General features: G+C 44.6%; 1 protein-coding gene across 1 annotated transcript in view; it reads right to left on the bottom strand.

Moving 5' to 3' along the window:
* The window catches only part of STK38L (serine/threonine kinase 38 like), a 46,877-nt gene extending 28,551 nt beyond the window's left edge, over positions 1 to 18,326 (bottom strand). Inside the window, exon 1 of the mRNA XM_085049086.1 lies at positions 18,217 to 18,326. The gene's annotated coding sequence lies outside the window, so the exon portion shown is untranslated. The remainder of the gene's footprint in view (positions 1 to 18,216) is intronic.
* Between the last annotated feature and the right edge of the window lie 2,601 nt (positions 18,327 to 20,927).

Below are 20,927 nucleotides of genomic sequence, written 5' to 3'. Positions count from 1 at the left end.
AGCAAGGTCAACAATCATAAATCTGCTTCCTCCTCAGTTATTGGTTTCCTGGATAAAGTCCTACTCAGGTGCACTTGGAAATACATCCCACTCTAAAACATGTACAACTGCCCAAAGGGAACATTCAATCACAGTGAACTTCTCTACATCTTTGGTGGCCAAGAGACACAAGTTAGGATAGAAGCAAAGAGTAAGTGAAGGAGCTTCTAACACAGCACCAGTATAAAGTTTCCTTGAAACTGGAATACATTTTCAGATGTGATCCAAGAAACTCTTACACTTCAGGCATTTTGCAAACCCCTTCTACTTCCTAAGGAGCCTAGAGAAGCAGGACCTCTGGGAATTAGGAGGGACTCTTGCATTGAAGAATGCTGGAGAAGAAGACACCAAGTTTGCTTTTCTTTTTCACTGATATATGTTTGAATACATCCCTGACTCTTGCCAGGCTCTTTTTAGATCACATCAATCAAATCAAGTAATTACACATGGTAAGTCTGTGCCAGCAAAGGAACTGACTGCTAAATGAGATGCAGAACATCACTGCCCGGCCATGGCCTGTGCAGTGCCTCCAGTCAGGGTTAATGAGCACAACAGATCCCTCTGGCCCTACAAAACTGTAAATGCAGGTAGTGCATGCTGGTAGTGCATGCAATAGTGGAGAACAGATGTCTGTCTGCTTAATTCCCACTACAGCACTTCATTCCTTTAACTGTGGCTTTTGGAGAAGCAGACAGCTGTTGGCACACAAAGCAGACTAATTTGGTGAGGCCCAGGGTGCAGAGAGATAAAAAAACATATGTGGTTTCCTGACGTAAGAGAGGAGCACATGGCACCACCCTCCTGGTGCCTGAAGCTGGGATGAGGATTTGGAATGGTGGGGATGGAGCTGTGCCATACTCTTACCACCACAGCAGCAGCAGCCCTGGCCATCAGTACCAAAGGTAGAGAACGAAACATTATCTCATGAAGGAACCATAATGGCAACATCTAATCCCCACGGTGATAAGGACAACTGAGAAAAGAAAGCTTTACCATTCTGCCTTTTTACCAGACTGGTTTAGGGGAGAACAGTTAATGCAACTGTGGTCTGATATTTCAACATTTCTATCATGTTGAGAACATGTATATCACAAACTCACAGCAAGTGGGTAGCTGGGGCTTCTTCTGAGATTTAGAGGTTGAGGTACAGAGGAAACAGCTCTTGCAGACTTCCTTGTGAAATCTGAGAGCCTTCCTGCAGCCTTTCCTTAAGGTCCCAACTGCTCATCTCCTCCAGGGCTGAAGAGCATCAGGAAGGCTTTGTTATGACTGTCTGTATGTACACATGATCCCTCCTACACAACTGCACAGTCACCCTTCTAGGAAGGGAAGAGAAAGGCAAAAAAGGAATTGCATGTAGGTGAAAGATGATGAGGATTGGGATAGGCATTTGCTCCCTGTGAGATGCAATTCCCAGTCTTGGCTAGGGAAAGTTCACTCAGAATGGGTGTTGTTTTCCTTTAAATTAATCTCAGATATTGGATTCTATTATCTGGTTTCCTAGTTAAAGGAAAAGAGAAGCAAACCAGGGTGTGGATAAAAGCTCTGGCTACATCCAGCTGCAAGGTAGTGAGAGGGAAAAGGAATAGAAGACACATGCTTAAGTTTCTCTGGGATATTAAGGCTGTATGTTAAATATGCATGAAAGAGTATATTTCCAGATAAAAAACCCAAAAACATCTTAAAGAGCCCAGTTTCCTATGCTTTCAAGGTGAAATGAAATAAGAATAACAAAGATGACAAATTCTCTAGGCGCAAACCTTTCCCACCAAAGAAGCCTTCCGAACAGAATAGTCTTGGAGCATGTCCTGGGGGCTAAGCACTCTCTTGACCACGCCAAAGAGCAGGACTCACCAGTGAAACAAGGACTCTTCACAGAACACAGGTCACCTCAAAGGAGAAGCAACACTTGTGTCCCTACAGAATGGCTCTACTCTTCCTTTTCAAGGTATCTCTACTGCCCTGTAAGTGAACAAGTGTCATTGTGCCTCCATTTCTTTATCTGTCAAGTGCAGATAAATACAAGTGGAGCTACCTGCAGGAAATCTGAACGGAAATAGCAGTTTTGTGCAAACAATGGGTAGAGATGGAGACTGGTGGAGTGGCAAATAAAGAAGTCCTTCAGGCAGCGATCTGAATTGCTTGACAAGTTGGATACAATCAGCTATTTCCCATAAATAGTAACCAGAGAAAAACCCAAATAAGACGTAGGAAGAATGAGATCATTTCCACTTTTGAAATATTATTTAACATTAACATTTCCTTATGGGGATGGGCCTTATGCTCAAGGCCCTTACACAGAAAGGACAGACATTGCCGCCAAGCCCTGCTTCAAGGTCTGCAACTGCTTCTTAGAAAGACAAACCCCTTTCTCTCCAACTTGGCTGATCCCTCAAGCCCCAGCCACATACTCCTACTGTTTTCCTAATAATGCAGCTACAGTGCAGTTAGGGGAACTCAGCAGCCTGACAAAATTAAGCTACTGACCAGTCCCATGCTCTTGTGAAAAGGAGACCAGTTTTCCATAAGATCAGCAGATTGGTTTGTCCCATACTCCAACTACACAAATTCAGTGAAAAAGGAGCAATTAAACAGGGACAGGCACAGAGAACAAGGAGGAGAACAGCACTGTCCCTTTTGCAGGCAGCCAGACTTGGACTACAGCCCAGTAAAGTTTGGATACACTTGTGGCAGCTGGAGGACAGAGCTGTCCCTTTTGACAGAGGCCATTTATGTCAGATTGGGTACAAGAGAAACCCAACAATGGTGACGACGTTACACAAACATTGACTCTCACCAACAAGTCACATCCCCCTTGCCCACACTTTTGCTGGCTCCATTTGGAAATGGACTGGTGGAGAACAGAGCTGTGCAAAGCCCTCGAAACACAGGCTGTAACTTCCTTATACTCCCTTTACTTGGGGCTGCAACAGTACAGAACACAATGTTTGATTCTGATGGGAGTGGTTGAGGTGAGGCTAATCAGGATGCAGAGCTGAGCACCCATCCATGTGCTGCACTCTCCGTGGATCACCCTAGCCATATTTGCAAAGGCCAGGAAGGGTTTGTAGCACATGCTGCTCCATGAGCTCTCCCAAGTTCTCCTGCTGGAGCACTGCTTGGTTCCTGCATGTTGAGCAAAGCCCAGCACAGACAAAGAAGCTCAAACAGCAATGCTGACCTGGATCAGAAGCCCACTCTGCAGCAGACACAACTTGTACTTGAATCTGAATAGTTTTATGGTCACTCAAAGACTTCAAGCAATGCCCAGTACCTGATCTATGGCAACACAGCAGGAACATCCACTTGAAGGCTCACCCTAATTTCTCACTCATTCCTTAACACGTCTCCTCTCATTCTACTCAGCCACTCTCCCAGAAGAGTTACCAGCTCAGGTATCCCTAACACAACCTCTAATGGTGACTTGAGGCAGAAAAATCCTGCAAAATCAAACCACAACAAATTGCTGTCATTTGCCAATGATACAAGTGTTGAAGTCATTAATATTTTGAGTTTTCTGTTTCTAATTGCAGATGATGTATGCACAGAGGAAGGATGCTCTTGTGGCTACAACACAGGAAACTGCATTAAGTAACAGATGATCTGGATTCTATTTTATTTCCTATGTGCAAAAACAAACCATACAGAAAAAAATACAGAAAAAATGTACTTAGGGTGTGCCTCAGTTACCCTACAAGAAAGCAAACATCATTCCTGTAGCCAGCAGGTCATATTAGGAGACTTAAGGAGTTCATAGGCACAAAAGACTGGGGTCTTAATTAATTATTAATTCATTCTGAAAATCCATTATTTAACCTAAAACATATGAGACATGTGGGCCCTCCTTTGCAAGGGCACTTGTGTGAGCTGCCCCATTTGATGGCTGCAGCCAGGCAAGGATCTGTACACTGAGGGTTGGGTGGGTGTGTGGCACGATAACCACCCAAGACAATTTGCACTGTTTCAAGGACAGGGTTCAAATCTCACTGTGAATGCAGAGACAGGAGGAAAATATATGGGAAAGAGCAACAGAAAGGACCATTGAATATCAATACTCTGCAAGAGACCAAATTTGGTGATAACATTTCCAAGCTGAGCTACACACAGCCCTGGAGAAATGCTGCTCTCATGAACCTAGCTGAGAGCATTCCTCCAATGACTCCCCAGTCAATGTTTACATATTCTGTTGCTCATATGCAAATAACATTAATCAGCTGCCCTTTAAGGCACTGATAAATAGACAACCTTTGGAAAGTTTTACAGCTTCCTCTAAAGCCACACGCAGTATCAAGAATATTGTTTGTCACATCGATATAGCACAAGGCAAGACAGAATGTTTCCCAATTTCACAAAGGACAAGGAAGCAGCTGCTCTGCTCTATTCTCTTCACTTCTGAAAATGCAAGGAGCACCAAAAAATAAAGAGAAAGTAGTCTAATACTAATAATGTAGTATTAGCAAAGAATCCAAAATCATTTACATCTGGGATTCCTCAGATGATTAATTATTGCTTCAATTGAGCCTTGAAAAGCCTTAAAATATATTTCAACTTGTACTCATTTACAAAAAAACCAAGTGAAATGCCTTATTTTAGAACTACCTCTGGCAGTCAGAAAAGGTCTGTAAAAAACTAGCTCCTTTTACTCCACAGACTGTGCTCCATTGATACTGAGCCCTACCTCCCTAGCCTAGATCCATAATAAAAATTTCATTATTCTCCCCAGATCTAAGATGGTAACTCAGGGTTGGAAGCCAGATCTGGAGGCTAGTCTACCCTTTTTTTTTGCATTCCCTTGAGTAAAATTTTGCAAAGTAAATTATGGAAATTTCAGCAAATCCTGAAAGCACAGGGAAGCTGCTCTGCTAGCAGCCTCCAGGAGGGAAGGTGTGCCCTCCCTCTTCCCAGCATGCCCAAAGCTGCAAAGGTCTCTTGGGGTTTGCTTCCAAGCCTCAAGCTGCTTTCCTCTCCTCTGGGTTATCCCTCATGTTAATAATGCCAGAAAGGATCTTCATCTTCCAATGAACTGGAGCTGCAGGCTTTATTCTGCTTCCCTGTGTGATGTACTTTCCTCCCAGCCGTAAGGCAAATTATGTTTTGCCCCTTTAAAATATTTTGCAACCAGCTCTAGAGGTATTTTGCAAAACTGAAACATAAAACATGTGATCTTGGTAATGCACACAGGCAACTGTATCACCTGGACTGAGCAAGAAATAAAGTATCCCCAGGCTCAGTCCTGGCAGGATTTTGAAGGTGTGGGAGCAAGGGCAGATCCCTGACTCGTAACAAGTATCCACAGAGCAGGGGAACAGAGTCCTTCCATTGAGGAGCAGAAACACATCCAAGATAACAGAGAATCCTAGAGTCATCATGGTTGGAAAAGACCTCCAAGATTCAGTCCAACCCCTGACCAAACACCACCACACCAATTAAACCATGGCATAAAGTGCCACCTCCAGTCATTTCTTGTACAATTCCAGGGATGGTGAGCACTTCCAGGGATGGAGAGTCACACATGCTGATATGGCACTCTTTACATAGTTCTCAAAAAACGCAGCCAATTTCAATCTTACTTCAGAAATGCAGAAAGTGAGGCACAACAAAACTAATCCAAGCCACAAAAAACCAAATTAAATTAAAAATTCAACTATGCAGCACCATACCTGCATCTGAGGCACAAAGAGTAACTTGCAGAAGCTGCCAAAAACCTGAAGGAAGAGCTGAGACACAGAATCTCTGCATTAGTCCTGACTCTCACCTTGAGTTTAGTATTACAGTCAGATCAGGTCAGTGCTGGGCAAAGACACACTGCTCCTCTGGCAGGGCTTCACACAGACACACGTTTGAAAAATAAAGTGTGTGCACTTCAGGAACATAAGAATGCTTTATAGATCCTATTTTTAACACTAAATGGCACAATGAACTATGGCAAAATCTAGAACTACAGCAGGAAACAGAAAAAAAAAGCCCAGTTGACCTGAGCCTGGGGCTTTCTCAGAGGTGCAACTGCAGAGGATCACAGAAGCCCTGGGGCTCTCGCAGCTGCTACTGAGGGAGCACATTCTTCACGCTCCTCTGGAGAAAAACAAACGGATCCTGACCCTGCTGTTGGCAAAACAAAAGGAGTCTGTGAATTCACAAGTTCTTGCGTGCACCTGCAGGGACATTTGACAAAAGTGAACCCACAAGACCTTATTGTTGACATTTCATCTGCTGTAAGAAGCTGCTCAAAAGTCACACAGCAGTGCCAGGGTGTTCATTCGAGGCAGCACAACTGGGAATCCACCCAGGCCTTCCCTGCACCTGTATTTTTCTCCATCCGTAGCCACCCTCGCAGGAAGCAGGACAAAACATCTCTCCTTGTGCTTTTCCAACTCCACTGACTACAAAGGATGGCTAAGATGTCAACCTGGCTTGGACGTGTAATTTTTAAGCACCCAAGGGCAGGTAGATGAATCCTGCCTGGCATCTGACACAATGCCAACTCTCATTGTCACGAGGACACCTGGAAGTAGCCTTGGATTTAGCAGTTTGCTTTTCCTCATAATCTCCAATGTCTCTAACTGCTGGCCATGCCTGTAACAGGTTTCTTAACTTTTAGAGAACCATCCTCAGCAAATACCAGTCCTACAGCAGACAGACTTCTCTTTCAGTTAAAATATGTTCCAAAAGCCAAATGAAGCAAATTAAATAGTCAGCATCCCTCATCCCCTCACCTCCATCTGCACCCCAGGGCACTGGACCCTCCAGCAGAGGAGGGCCAGGCAACTGTCTGTAATGTAGACAGGCACAGCTCCCACCAAATTTAAAGCAATTTGAATCCAACTGTGACTTGAGCATCTTGTAATTTTTACAGCCTTTAAGTCTGGGCACCTCATAGACAGTAAAAATATTCTCCACATAAAGAAAAAGGATGAAGATCTGAAGCTCTATATATAGTGTTGGCTAAAAATACCTCTTTGGAGACATCTCTTGCCAAATAGGTACCAAAACTTCAAAGGCTGCATTATCATGTTGAAATATTTGAAATGCAAGTTGCTATGATTCTTGTGAGGCATGGCTGGCAGTCAGAGATGGAATCTTCCAGCTCCAAGACCTGATCCAGGCAGTAACTGGAAATAGCCCTTTGCTGGCTTACGTGAAATGAGTCAAGGGATCTCAGTCCAGCTCTCAGCAAATTAGGAACCACATCACAAAAGCATCTGTAAGAGTCACTTCCTTTGTTGATACCATTCTAAAGGCCAAGGACCGAATAAGGTAGGGAAAAAGAATTATCCTCCCTCAAAATAGCACATTCCCTCAAAACACAAATTGCTTTTATCCAGCATCTTTGGTGAAAGCATCCCAATGCATTTTTACAAAATATAAGCTAATCTAAGTATGCATTTAAGTAATACATGAAATCCAACACTTTGCTAGTAGTAAAGCCCAAGACCTGCTGGCTTCCAACATGCTAGAGCCATGCAAAAGGAGAGCAGGAATATTCCCATCCCACATTCTAATTGCATTTCTTTCTGGAGCCAACAAAAGTTTCAGGGCTCTCAAGCATTTTTCTTTAAGAAAATTTAGCATAGAAACAGAGGTTCACCTTGAACTGACCACTTCATTCCAGAGAAATCAATCATTAGTTGTATTTGCCTTGTCTCTTGCCAGTAAAAGGGCACGAAGGAAGTGATACAAATGGAGAAAACTAAATACCAATATTTTGTATTCTGCTTTAGGAAAACAAAGTAATTTTAGCTGTATGTGCAACAACCACAATTCAGAGCATTAGCTTTGAAAGCATCAGTCCTTTCCATTAATTAACTGAACTTTTTGCTTTGGGATGGCACAAGGTAACTGAATCTAATCACACTTAATATTAGGGGATTGGTGCTGCTCAGTAAATTCAGAGACACCAAGCTGAGCAAAAAGAATGTGTTTCATTCAGAGATGAAAATCTTCTGCATTTTGGTGCTTTGTAAACACCTGCTAAACTGATTGAACAATGCCTGTGAAGTACACAGGGTCAAATGTGGTGAGAACCTCAAAGAGTACCATGTTTCAATATTGAAAAAGCACTTGTAAAAAACAACTCAATACACTCATATCTGCCTAGCACTTCAAAAAATATCCTAAGTATCCACAACAGAGGCAGAATTATCCTTTGTCAGTTCCCTCTCCTGCAAAGTTGATGAGAATTATAACACCAAATTCAATGAGTAGTAGATTTATTTAAAAAAAAAAAAAGAGGCTTCTTGGTTAGAATTAGCATTGACTGAGGTACCAAAAGAAATCAAGAATTGCAAGAAATTCTTAGGTGTTTGTTGTATTCATACATTAATCAATGCCATTAATCTGGAGAGCCATTGGAATGCATTCAGTAAAGCTTCCTTAGCTAAATTTTATTTCATTAAAGATGCTACAGTCAGGATCAAGCACAAACCACATTCCTGATCTATCCCAGGAAGGGAAAATGGGAGGGAAAAGCAAAGGCAGGTGCTTGCTATACCACAAGACAAAAAGCCCCTGTTTCCCTGCCTAGATGTACATAAAGGCTGGGAGCCCATTTTGTCAGTGACTTCATCTGGAAAATCAGGTGCATCATTGACAAGACCATCACCAGCCCTGAACAGAAGGAAGCTGCACCCAAAGCACCAATTCAGATACTCCAGAGAGGAGTCAGGCCTTCCCTCCAAGACAAATATGGAGCTTGATCTGCATTGCTCCTCCTGTGGTTTATTATCCTTCAATATCTGAGGAGGATTTACTTTAGGATTCAAGGAGAAGGGGTGGGGTGTGTGTGTCCCTTAACTGACCAACAACTTTGTAGCAAAACCCAGCCTTGCCTTGGTGGGTAAGAGAAGGAGGGAAAGCACTTGGATTGCACACTGACATAGGAAAATCTCATCCTGCAATGCATTCTCCAGCTGCACAGAAGCAGATATAGATTCACTCTCCCTAATGTCCTAAGTAAGGATACAGAAGCTTTTATCCTCTCAGTCTGTACATCTACAGATGACACAACCAATGTGAAGCACTTAAGCAAAAGAACCAAGGAAATACATTTATGCTGTGGTTCTCAGACTGAGAAAATTGTAGTCATATAGAAATAAGAAAGATACTGTCAGGACTGATTTCAAAAAATAGTTTCTACAAAGAAAAAATACAAGTAACAGCTAACTACTAACAGCTTTCAGTTTCTTGGATTTTTTGAAGCAAAACAATATAAGCAAAATTATCATTATAATTCTTCTCTTGCAGCCCTTGCTCCCCAAGCAGCACAGGCCCATCCCACGCCTGGTGGTCAACACATGAAACTAGACTGGACTACAAAAAAACCTGAAATTGGCTTTCTAAATCTTGCTGCTTGTTTAACAAAAAAAGGCAGAGAGAAAATTAGCTAAAACTACTTATCTTTATTAGAGTATAATAATTTCCCCCCAATTACTTAATAATTACTTCCTTTTTCTTTTTTGACTTTCCATTATGATTTCAATCCCTTCAAATGCAAAGTACAAATGTGATCCAAAGTACACATAGAAAAAAATGAATGTGTATCCATTGGTTGCTCCCCAAATGTTGCTTTTGACTGTAAAGATTATTTCACAGACCAGAATGTTATTTTGCTTATTTAAACATAAAAGGGAAGCATATTTCTTCATTGTACTCTGACAAAGGCTAGAGTTTTGCATCTTACTGAGGACCAAAGGTGAAGGCAGCTGTATTTTTGGCAGGCTCCAAGGAACCTCTTTGCAGCAGAGGTGATCAGCAAGTTATCCTGTCAGCAGCCAGGCTGCAGCACAAGCTGTGAGCAGCAGCTCCAGTCAGTGCTGCAGGTCAGTGTGTATTCAGACATGAGGATTCTCTCTTCCCTGGTTTTGGTGATACAGTGTTCGTCTCTTTTTCCTGAACTCTGAAAGGGATTTGTTCTCTTTCTTCATGTGCCACTACAAAAGTGGCTTACGTGTCGGTGAGCAAAAGCAAACAGTTCACATGAATCAGGTGCCCTCTGGGATTAAATGGGGTTTAAAGGTATCCAAGTGTGAGCCTAAGACTGGAGTTATGAATGAACCCCAGGTGTCAGAGACACTGCTTTCAGCCTGAAGTCAGAGCAGGGGACAGGGCAGGTTGTATGTACTCAGATAACTCCTGAAAAACCAAGCGGAAAGTTCTTTTAGGTCACCCTACAGTAGCATCAGCACCATGGGTGCTGACTGAAGGAGCTGGGATTAGAGCTGAAATACATTAAGTCAAATGTCCACATATTGGTCACTAACACATCCATGGTCTGAAATTCTCAGCACCTCCAGGGGCATTGATCATATCAGTATAGCATTCATTTCCCACCTGTCATCAAGACAGAGCCCAAAGCAAGGCTGGGAAGACAGGAGGACACATCATCGTTCCTGTCACAAGAAACTTTTATACAAGTTTATTTCCATCTATATTGTATCCCAGGTGTAACCAACCCTTTGGAAGTGCAAGGATTTACCTGCTCAAACTGATTAGCTGGTAAACAAATTCTAATCCTCATCTGGGCAGCTCCATCCTTCCATTTATGATTACCATGCCAGCACAGCTGGAATCCAAGGATTCATCCCACAGATTTGTTCTCTTGTAACACTACCACAGTTACATGGCCTCAAATATTGGAGACAACTTTGCACCTCCTTGTGCACCTGAGGGTTGCAGTAACTTCAGTGTGTTCCTTCCTGTTGAAGGAATGGATGGCTGCTGCCTGTAAACACTGTTAATTACTGAGAACTAGAGCAGTCAAGAATTGGTGCAAAGTAAGAAAGAAGGTAAAAATTTTTCCAATTTCTTTGAAGGTTTGCCAGCAAAGCTTGAAAATTTAAAGCATTCCACTTTGTTCTTTTCCCTTTATCACTGGCTCATGGAAAAAAAATGGGGGGAAGAAAAAGATTTAACAGGCAGAAGAATCCCCTTCTCTATTCTTCTCATCTTCCAGACAACTGGTATTGTTTTTTTCAGATCTCCTCCTCAAAATCTTCCTGCAATTCAATTTCGTACCTGAAACTGTTTCTGAAGATGCTTGTTCCTACTACCACAGTTCATCCTAACGTAGTGATTTCCAACCTGTGGTCCAATGGGCTGGGAGGTGGATGATGGGCTGGGAGTGTGTTGTGTCTTGACAGCAGTTTGTGGTTCACTGGACTTGTGAACCACAGCCTCTGTTGCTTATTGTCATTTTGTCCAACTTCACTTTCATTTCACAAAGAATAAGCAACTTACAAGGCATTATTCCATGGTGTTCTTAACATAATTGTAGTGAAAGGTTTTTTTTGTAAAGAAGGAAAAAAAACCACCTAACAGAAAAATTTCTAATTGCTACTTAGGGAACTGTGCAGTGAGGTCACCATATCCAGACTACAAGTGGGCTAAGATGCTCAAATGATACAGACTTCATATGAACTCTCCTTTGTTAAATTAAACTCCCTGAAAAGATAAACACAGAGCAGGAGTATCCATATAATAATTAACCATAAGAGGAACTATCTAATACACTTCAACGTAAAATGGTCTTTTATATTCTTTGCTAACAGAAGATTTGAGAGCTGAATTCTTGAAGAACTCCTGTTTTAATAAACCTAGATTCTCTGTCCTTAGTCACTACTTCATAAGACTCTACCTATGGCTGTGAAAACTGGGGAAGGACTAAACAATAAGACTTTACTAGAAATTGTACTTAAAATATAATCAGGGCTGGTTGGTTTGTGCCTCTCCTCTCCCCCCCAATAAACATGAATATGAGTATTTCTTTTCCTACAGCATTCATGGAAATGGAGATACATGCTTTAACTAATTCAATGGAGTGAAGCAAAGAAATTATTTTAAACTATCAGCAGGCAGATCAGTTTTGTAAGAGAAATTTTCTTTAGATGCAATAAAACTTTTGATTTACACAAGTGAAATACAGCAAGTCAGTCAAAGAACTGCAACTCACCTGTTCAACCAGAGTTCTTTATTACTTTAGTGGGACCAACCAAGCACAAACAAAACCAATAAAATCCAGTGACAAAGATGCTAATGACACCAGAAGTGATAAAATTCCTATTTTTCATCTTATCTTGCAAATCAGAATTTGCTGTGATGCACTTGACTGCCTTCCAAGACATGCAACTATAGGATCTGTACCACAAGGCAACCTTACTTCAGAAAATCAAAGACTGGTTTGGACTGGAAGGGACCCTTAAGACCAGCCAATTCCAGCCCCCTGCCACAGGCAAGGACACCTGCCACTATCCCAGGTTGCTCAGAGCCACATCCAGCCTGGCCTTGGACACTGCCAGGGATCCAGGGGCAGCCACAGCTCCTCTGGGCACCCTGTGCCAGGGCCCCACCACCCTCACAGGGAACAATTTCTTCCCAATATCCAACCTAACCCTCCTCTCAGTCAGTGTGAAGCCATTGTCCCTTGTCCTGTCACTCCAGACCCTTGTCAAGAGTCTCTCTCCATCTCTCCTGCAGGCTCCCTTCAGGCACTGCAAGGCCACAATGGGGTCACCCCAAAGCTTGTCTTCTCCAGGTAGACAATCCCAAATCTCTCAGCCTTTCAAACTGACTTGCTAAGTCTCAGCAAGAGTATTTGCTACACCAGTGTCTAATAACCAACAGCCATTACTCCATTAGACAGGAATGTGCTTTAACAGCTGCCTGTTACCTGTCTGTACCAGCCATAGCTCTCACTGCTTAATGACTGTGTCCCACAGAGAACCCAACATGCAGAACACAAAATTCCCTTAGAGTTCCAGATTTTACAACTTCTTATACTTTTAATTACTGGTAAACAGGCTTCATTCTACATATCCAGCTGTTACTGTTTGAAAAAACAGGTACTCCCACCAAATCTTTACCCTGTGATTAAATTTGTTCTCCTTTGCTTCTCTGCCAAACACCACAGAGCACAGAAGAGAGGAATCTTTAACTTCAAGAAACAACAACTGTCTTTAAACAATGCAGTGCAATACTTTTGTCTGGGGAGCTACTAATATGAGATTTCCTCTTCATACAGGACTCAGCAGGCTAAAAATTAGTGACATTTTGAGTGGAACAATTCTTTCATCATCAGGCTGATATTTGGCTGCTGTTCTGGTTACCTCCCTTATAAGGCACCAGCAAGAGGGAAGGGAAGGGAACACATTATGCAACTGCTCATTGTAAAAAATAATTAAAACAAATTTTAGGAAATGTCTGATGCCATTGCTCTAAGGTCTGCCATTTCTACTGGGCTAATCTGGGGAAAGGGAATTTCCCCTGAAAGGAAAGGTTTTCCTCAGTTTTTATGGGAGAGTGGAACACTGGGGCCTGTGAACTGCCCCAGCCTTCTCCAGAGTCTGGTTCAAATCTAATTAGCCAAAGAGGCAGCTCCACACTGGGAAATGAAGGGGCAATACTGGGACATCTGCATCCTGTCACCTCCTCTGTGCTCAGATGTGATCCATGGAAATCAAAGACATCTAATTCCAAGTTCAGCTTCAAGCAAGAGTAAGGGAGTTCTCTGGTGAGGTCATCCACATCTTGGCTGGCGTGTACACAACAGCCCTCCTGCAGACAAGGAAATATGCTTTGGAATTTACCTATCAGTTCAGCTGTAAGTAGGTTGGTTTTTTTTTTAATGAGCAAAGTCATAAAAACAGTGAGACTTTCTACCCACAAAACAGACTTTAAGAATCTCCAAACTGGCAGTGATCTGGCAGGAAGAGGCCCCATCTGTCCTTTGGGGAGGTTCTCAGTGATGCTGGAGGAAGCTCATGGCACAGCACAAGGGTGCCAGAGAAGCTGTCTCTCTCTGTTGCATTAGGGACAGGGATATGGTGCCTGTACAACCAGCAGAGCCCCCTAAGCACACAGAACTCCCCACTTGTGACAAGCTGCTTCTCTCAAGCCACATTCCTTAATTGTTTCTGTCCTCAGCAGCCACTCAGGGTAGTCAGGTGTCTTCCTGAAGTGATGACACTCATTCCCTCCTCGTCCCCCACTTATGGGAATGGAGTTATGTCTACTTCCCCTTCCATATACTCCTGTGTATGGAAGCTGAGTGTCTTTGCAACTCCTATGGCTTGGTGCAGCCTAATATCTTCACTTTAATTGCACCCAATTTAGGCACAACTGTGTTTTTCGTAAGCATTATTCCACTACAGTGGCTCATAAAAAGGGCCTTCAACCAAGTACAACTTTCTGGGAAGGCACCCACTTGACTAAAGTTTTCCAAGTGTTAGTCTGGGGGATGGTCAGCTTGGTTTGGGTTTCCTACCAGGAGACTTAATTGCTAAAATACCTTGGCACATTTTATAAATGCAGTACTTAATGTGACAATACACACAGGGCTCTCAGAATTGTAAACAGCTCTCTTTATTACATGTAGTAGGAAAAGGCTTCACAACCTTTCATCTGCTCAAAAGAAAAGAAATGAAGTTTTTTTGTTTCCCCTTCTGTGGAAGGAAATTAAACAAACTCCAATATGCCAAGGTCTTTGCTAAGACTGGAGCTCCTCTACAGCAGCCAGTGATCACAGGCTCAAACTCTGGAACATAAGAGACATAGCTAATAGAAGTGGCAATACAGTAAATGTTCACATATAGATCCAAGTTATCCCCTAACCTAACTTCCTCCATCCCATTCCTTCTGTCACCTCTGATAAACTCCATCTGTTTGCACAAGCAGCTCACACCAAACTATTACTTCATCTTGGCTGTTCTGTGTTACTAAAAGGTGAATAGTTGATTCCCTTTTTACTGCTTCAGGACATTCTCACTCTTGTGAAATCCCATAAACCCAGGCTACCATTTCAACCAACCACTGCTCCCTTTTACTAGGAAAACTATAAAGTCAGCTGCTCCTTAGACAATCAAAATCCCACAGCAGTAGTCTTACAAATTCTAGGTATCTGTTTTCTTCACATTCTAATCAGTTGTAACTCTCATAAAACCATGTGCCAGCTAACAAATTGGTGAGTTTGTAGGTATAAATATGAAAGGCATATAAGACAGACCAACTTCTGAATCCACACTTCAAACCAGAATATAAAATCCAATGCCTAAATTACTAAGAAATCAGAAAACCAGATATTTAAAGCATAAAAATTAATATCTTTTTTCCTGTTCCAGTGTTTTCCTTTGCTTTTTTAATATCCAAAAAAGTATTTAATGAGATATCAACGCCTTACAAGATTACCTGATTTCACAAGATAGTATTAACTATGACAACTGCCCATTTTAATAATTCCCATACTGATCAAATTATTTATGACAAGGAAACTAAGCTTTTTTGATTATTTATCCTCCTACTTCCTGTTTTATTTTATATTGCTAAAAGAAAAATGTTCTATTACTCCCCCATGCAAACACAGGAGCAGTGGGACTGCCAGAAGTTACTCTGAAGTTTTAAACTACAGACCTGCAGGATTTTCGGTATCAATCAAATTACAAAGTCTGCTCTGCTGCATTTCACGACTAATTTCTGAGCCTTCAAGAAAAGATCCTCCACCCTTAATACAGTTCACTATTTAAATTCACAACATGGAATAAATAACTCTTCCCTGAGTTCATACCCCAAAATATTAAATTGGCTTACCCTTAGTGTAACAATTTTTTGCACAACAAAAGCTGTTATTTAATCACTAGACTTTGAAAAATTCTGCACCAACCCATCTCAAAAATTAGACTTCAGTTATTTATCAAATCCAAATTCTCAAGCCACAGCAATGCAATTACCACTAGTGGCAGGTCTGCTCTAAGTGCAGCTCTATGCTGAAACGAGCAACAAGAGAAGATTAAATGATTTTGTGGACAATTGTATGTTTGATTTAAGTCAACTGCCATTACCCTAAGACACAAAGCCTCTTTCTGGGAGACTAAAAGCAAACCATTTACCATATAATATCAGCTTAGCAGGCTTTGTGCTGATGAATACTGCATTCAGAGAAGCAATACTTTTCATTGCTATTTCCATGTCTACCCTGCATCTCCTGGAATAGAAATATCAAAGTTTATCAACTGGCTTCGCATTTTAACTCATGCTCAGCTAAAACTTGGTGCGAAGAGCAACATTTTTATTAGAATAAACATGGACTGAGTGAAAACTGAATCTGTAGGGAGAAGATAAGCTCTGAAAGCAAGATGAACCCACTGCCTAGACAGAGGACAAAGACAGTGACTAAGCTCCTTGTGATCACTACAGGATCAAGAGACATCCCAAACTACAGCAGTAACTCAAATGATTAAAAAAAATCCTAGCCACTGTTCAAACTTCAGGGACAGACAGATGATCAAAGGGAGGCTACACAGAACTCCTGAGAAAGAACAGGTAAGCAAACCTCAGCACGAGGAGCTGTGCATGTGTGGAACTCCAGTGACATCCCACATCATTCCAATCAGAGTCCCACCAGGGGCTCCACTGCTGACCAGACCCTCAGAGGTCAGCACCAAAAAGCTTACAAGAGCAGGCCCACAACAGATATCCAAAAGTTCTGTTCTCCTGGGAAGAGGACTTTCTTGGAGCATAGGCCTGCTCCAAGTCCTCTGCAAGTTAATCATGTGGCATGGGTTTGCTGTTCGATGTTTAAGACAGACTAACTTTCTGAAAAAAAAAAAGGGCAGGAAGAAAGAAAGTGTGATACCTGTCCTCTGTAAATATTTGCTTCTGAATTTTGTTTAGCTAGTGGCTTGGGATTTCTTCCCCTAAAGTGTTTGAGAATAAATGTTTAGAATTTTTTTAAGCTCTATTAAGCAAAAATATTTAAATTGAACATAGGGTGTGTCATTTCCAATATGAAAAACAAACGAGTTCACAGAGCTATGCAAATTTGACTTTTCCTATCCAAGACATTTCTTACCAAAACCAGGAAAACATGTCTACATGTGGCACAGAAGGTAAAACTGCAGCCATACAGGATACAGGAACAGATTTCTCACATACAATGAGGGTACCCATTGATCATCACCTCTCAGGTCAGTAGCCCATGTGCTCCTAATTCCTCTCACTTTTCAGAGCAAAATTAAGGCTAATATTCTTTCATTCCTAAAGGATAAGGAATGACAACAATTTTTCAGATTCCTGTGTATATTCAGGCACCTTTTATGGAACACGAACAACAACTTAGTGAGATTTATTAGCGTTATAAACACTCATAAACAGGATCCCTCTGCTCCAAGTGACCGAAAAACTGTAATCAAAACACTGAATCAGCACACCTGACAAACCCCAACATCTGCCGTCAACAAAAACCCCAATGCTCTCTAAAAAGGAGGCAAAAGCAAAACCAATACATCCCACCAAATATCTTACAGGAAACTTCTCTTAAAAAAAAAATCAAACTTCGTCATTGCTTTAGATTCAGAGGCTACAGCAAGGCTCATTTACTGCCAGTCTGGATTTTGCAGGAGGAAACCAGGTACATCAGCAGAGGCACGCGTGTGAACTCTGCTGTGCTAACCCAAGGCGTTTCGGACCAAGTAAAACCAAACAACTGAGAGACCTCTCTTAGTTGTTAGCATTTAACTTTCACCTGAGTCACTGAGAATTGTCTAAAGGCACAGAAAGGAGCCGGACCGCCAACCCGCGGGGGCCCCAGTGCCAAACTGCTCCGCCTCGGCAGAGGGTCTGCGATCTGCTCCTGCCGCCCGTGGGAACTTGCGAAGCTTCTGTTTGCTTTTCTAAGCGCATTACGGAGATAATTTCGTCCCTTGATTTATTTATTTATTTCTAAGGAGGGCAGGACACCCTTAAGCCCAGAGCCACGTTCCGTAGCACGAGCAGAGCCCAGCCGTGACCCTGCCGGGGGATCCCCGCACAGCCCCGGCCCTGGCTGCCCCAGCCTCGCCGTGCCCCCGCACCGACCCCCGGGGACACCTCGGTCCCCAGCAGCCCCGGGGACAGGGGGACGAGACACCCCGGGGGCAGCGGGACGAGCCGCAAGCCACCCCGGAGGCAGGGGGACGAGTCGCCCGAGAGCCCAGAGCCACCGCCGACCCTCCCGCAGCCGGGGCTGAGGCTGCGCTCCCACAGCCTCCGCGGCGATGGCTGCTCCTGCTGCCTCACGGTGCGGGGGGAGGAAGGAGGGAAGGCAGGGGGAGATTCCCGGTCTCCGGCGGCAGCGCGCCGGGGCCGTTCCGGCGGGGAGCGGCGGGGCGGAGGATCCCCGGCTCCCCTCAGGACCCGGCTCGCCTCAGCACTCACCTCCCGCCGGTCCGAGCGCGGCACCGCCCCCGCGCTAATGGCAGCGGGCGGGCCCGCGGCGGGGCCGATGTTTACCCGCCGGCTCTCGCGAGAGCCGCGCGCCGCCGAGCCCCTCGCCGCGATTGGCCGCGCCCGCCGGCGCGCGCCGCCCGCCCCGCCCCGCCCCTTCCCGCCCGCCCCGCGGCGCTCCGCGCGCTCCGCCCCGCGCCTCAGCAGCGGCACGGCGAGCCGGGCGGGCGGGGAGAGAGCTCTGCTCCAGCCGGGCATCGCTCCAGCCCTGCTGCTCCAGCCGGGCACTGCCCCTGCCCTGCTGCTCCAGCCCTGCTGCTCCAGCCCTGCTGCTCCAGCCGGGCACTGCCCCTGCCCTGCTGCTCCAGCCGGGCACTGCCCCTGCCCTGCTGCTCCAGCCGGGCACTGCTCCAGCCCTGCTGCTCCAGCCGGGCACTGCCCCTGCCCTGCTGCTCCGGCCCTGCTGCTCCGGCCCTGCTGCTCCAGCCCTGCTGCTCCAGCCGGGCACTGCCCCAGCCCTGCTGCTCCAGCCGGGCATCGCTCCAGCCCTGCTGCTCCAGCCCTGCTGCTCCGGCACGGGACTGCGGCCACACCGCTCCGCGCTGTCCCCAGCGACGAGACTCCACGCCCGCTCCGGACAGTCTGATCAGGGCTCGGTCACTGCACAGGGAACTTCTGCCGCCTGTGCAGGTGGAAGCTCCTGAGCTCAGTCCCTGCCGTTCCTCTGGTGCCATTGCTGGGCCCTGCTCTGACCCTCCCTGCACAGGGACACCCAGGGCTGAGGCTTCTCTCAGCTGGGCTCCTCTGGGGGCTGAGCAGCCCCAGCTCCCTCAGCCTTTCCCTGCAAGAGATGCTCCAGGCCCTAAATCTTCTCCACAGCCTCCGCTGGCCCCGCTCCAGGAGCTCCGTGTCTGTCCTGAGGAGCCCAGAGCTGGACACAGCGCTCCAGATGTGCCTCACAGGGTGGAGCAGAGGGGCACGATGAGCTCCCTCTACCTGCAATCAATCAATGCTCTTCCTAACCCCAGTGCAAACCTCGGCCCTCAGCAGGCTCTGGCAGTCAGGACTCACCGAAGGGCTCGTGGTTGTGAGTGGTCTCACAGTCAGGGCTTAAACTGCCCTCAGCAGGAGCTCAAACAGAAGACAGCAGAGTTCAATGGAAACAGAGTGTTGACAGGCCTTTTGCCTTGATTCTTGGGGCTGTCCTGTGCAGGGCAAGGGTTTGGACCTGTGTGTTCCTTGTGGGTCACTTACAGCCCAGGATATTCTGTGGTTCTGTTTTTACTTCCCTCTGTCCCACTGCTGAAGCACCAGGCTGAGGGTGAAACCCTGCTGTGGTTTCAGTACTACCTGAGCATAAACAAAGCAGCAGCACTTAGACGGAAGGCTGCAATCCCAGTGATGCAGTGGTACAGATTTCATAAAAATCCAGCTATGCAAGGGCAAATCTGTGAGCCCAGATTGGAGGAATGACAAAGTACAATAATCTTCTGCTTCCATCACAACATGGAGTGTCTGGAAGCGAGGGAGAGTTTCTCTTGATGTCATCTTCAGATTCTCTTCAAGTTGACTTGAAGAGAGTTGTTGGTGAGTAGGACTTAATTGACAGACAGATTTGATTTCTTTTACCTCATTAGTCTTTATGTAGAGATAAGGATCTTAGGAGCTCTGTGCACTAAAGCAGATTTCTTGCCCAGAGACCTTAGAATTTCAGGACCTGCAGGCAGAGCCAGGGAATCCACCATGGACCTGCCTGAGCGCTGTGGACCTACCTGCAGAGACTGGGATTTGAAAGCTTTAGATTTGGTAGGTTTGAAATAACAGAAGCTTAAAATTAGCATGTTTTAACTTGAATGAGGTGCAGGAATGCTTCCTGAAGGGACTGGCTGTCCTTTGGGACATCTGAACTTGGTTCCACGTTTGAAACCTGAGGTAATGAAGTTGTGCACTCACATTCACCATGTGTTGAAAGCATGGGCACATAACCCAGAAATGCAATTAGCAAGAGGGGAAAAGGCACTCTACGATAAATAAATTCCAAATAAACTGCTTATGGATCTAGAAAAGTGGTATTTCAGTAAAACACTCTTCCCAGAGCGAAAGTCCTTAAAAATCTGTGTAACCCTGGTCAGTGGGAGTGACAGACACCTCTGCCCCCCAGCAGGACTGGTTTTGACTGGGGATTTCTGGTGTTTGTAAGCTGTAGGCTTTGATGGCAGTACCTCACTGCTGTCTGCTCCCCAGAGCTGCCACAGGAAAGCTGGGGGAGGCAAGGTCAGTCTCGGAGACGAGGAGGCCCAGCTGTGACAATGAAAATGGAATGAATATTCACAACGTGACGTTCCAGTTCCTGACTTGCTGCTGCTGCTCCTTTGGTGGGTCCTGCCAGCACAGCAGATGGCAAGCACTGAGAGGCTGTTGTGCCAGTGGAAAACTACTGGGTTTTGCTGGTCCTGTGCATGTATGTGGATGTGTGAGGAGGGAAGTGGGGCAAACTTCAATTTATTTAATTATTTTCAAGAGAGAAAGGGAAACAAGTTGTTGCTTAAGACTACAAAAATTACTGGCATTTAAAGAACCAGTCTCTTGTTTTAAAGGAATGAGGCATGTCTATTTGCATTCTAAGTTTCCTGTGTGATTCCATGTAACTTTGCTCATAAGTCAGGATCATGATTTTTTCTAAATAATAGTGCAATTAAAAA

This window comes from Lichenostomus cassidix, chromosome 1Aa (assembly GCF_008360975.1).
Source record: "Lichenostomus cassidix isolate B80296 chromosome 1Aa, HeHo_3.0, whole genome shotgun sequence".
Taxonomy (NCBI): domain Eukaryota; kingdom Metazoa; phylum Chordata; class Aves; order Passeriformes; family Meliphagidae; genus Lichenostomus; species Lichenostomus cassidix.
Note: the sequence above shows the minus strand (reverse complement) of the source record. Positions and strands in the feature narration are given on the sequence as shown.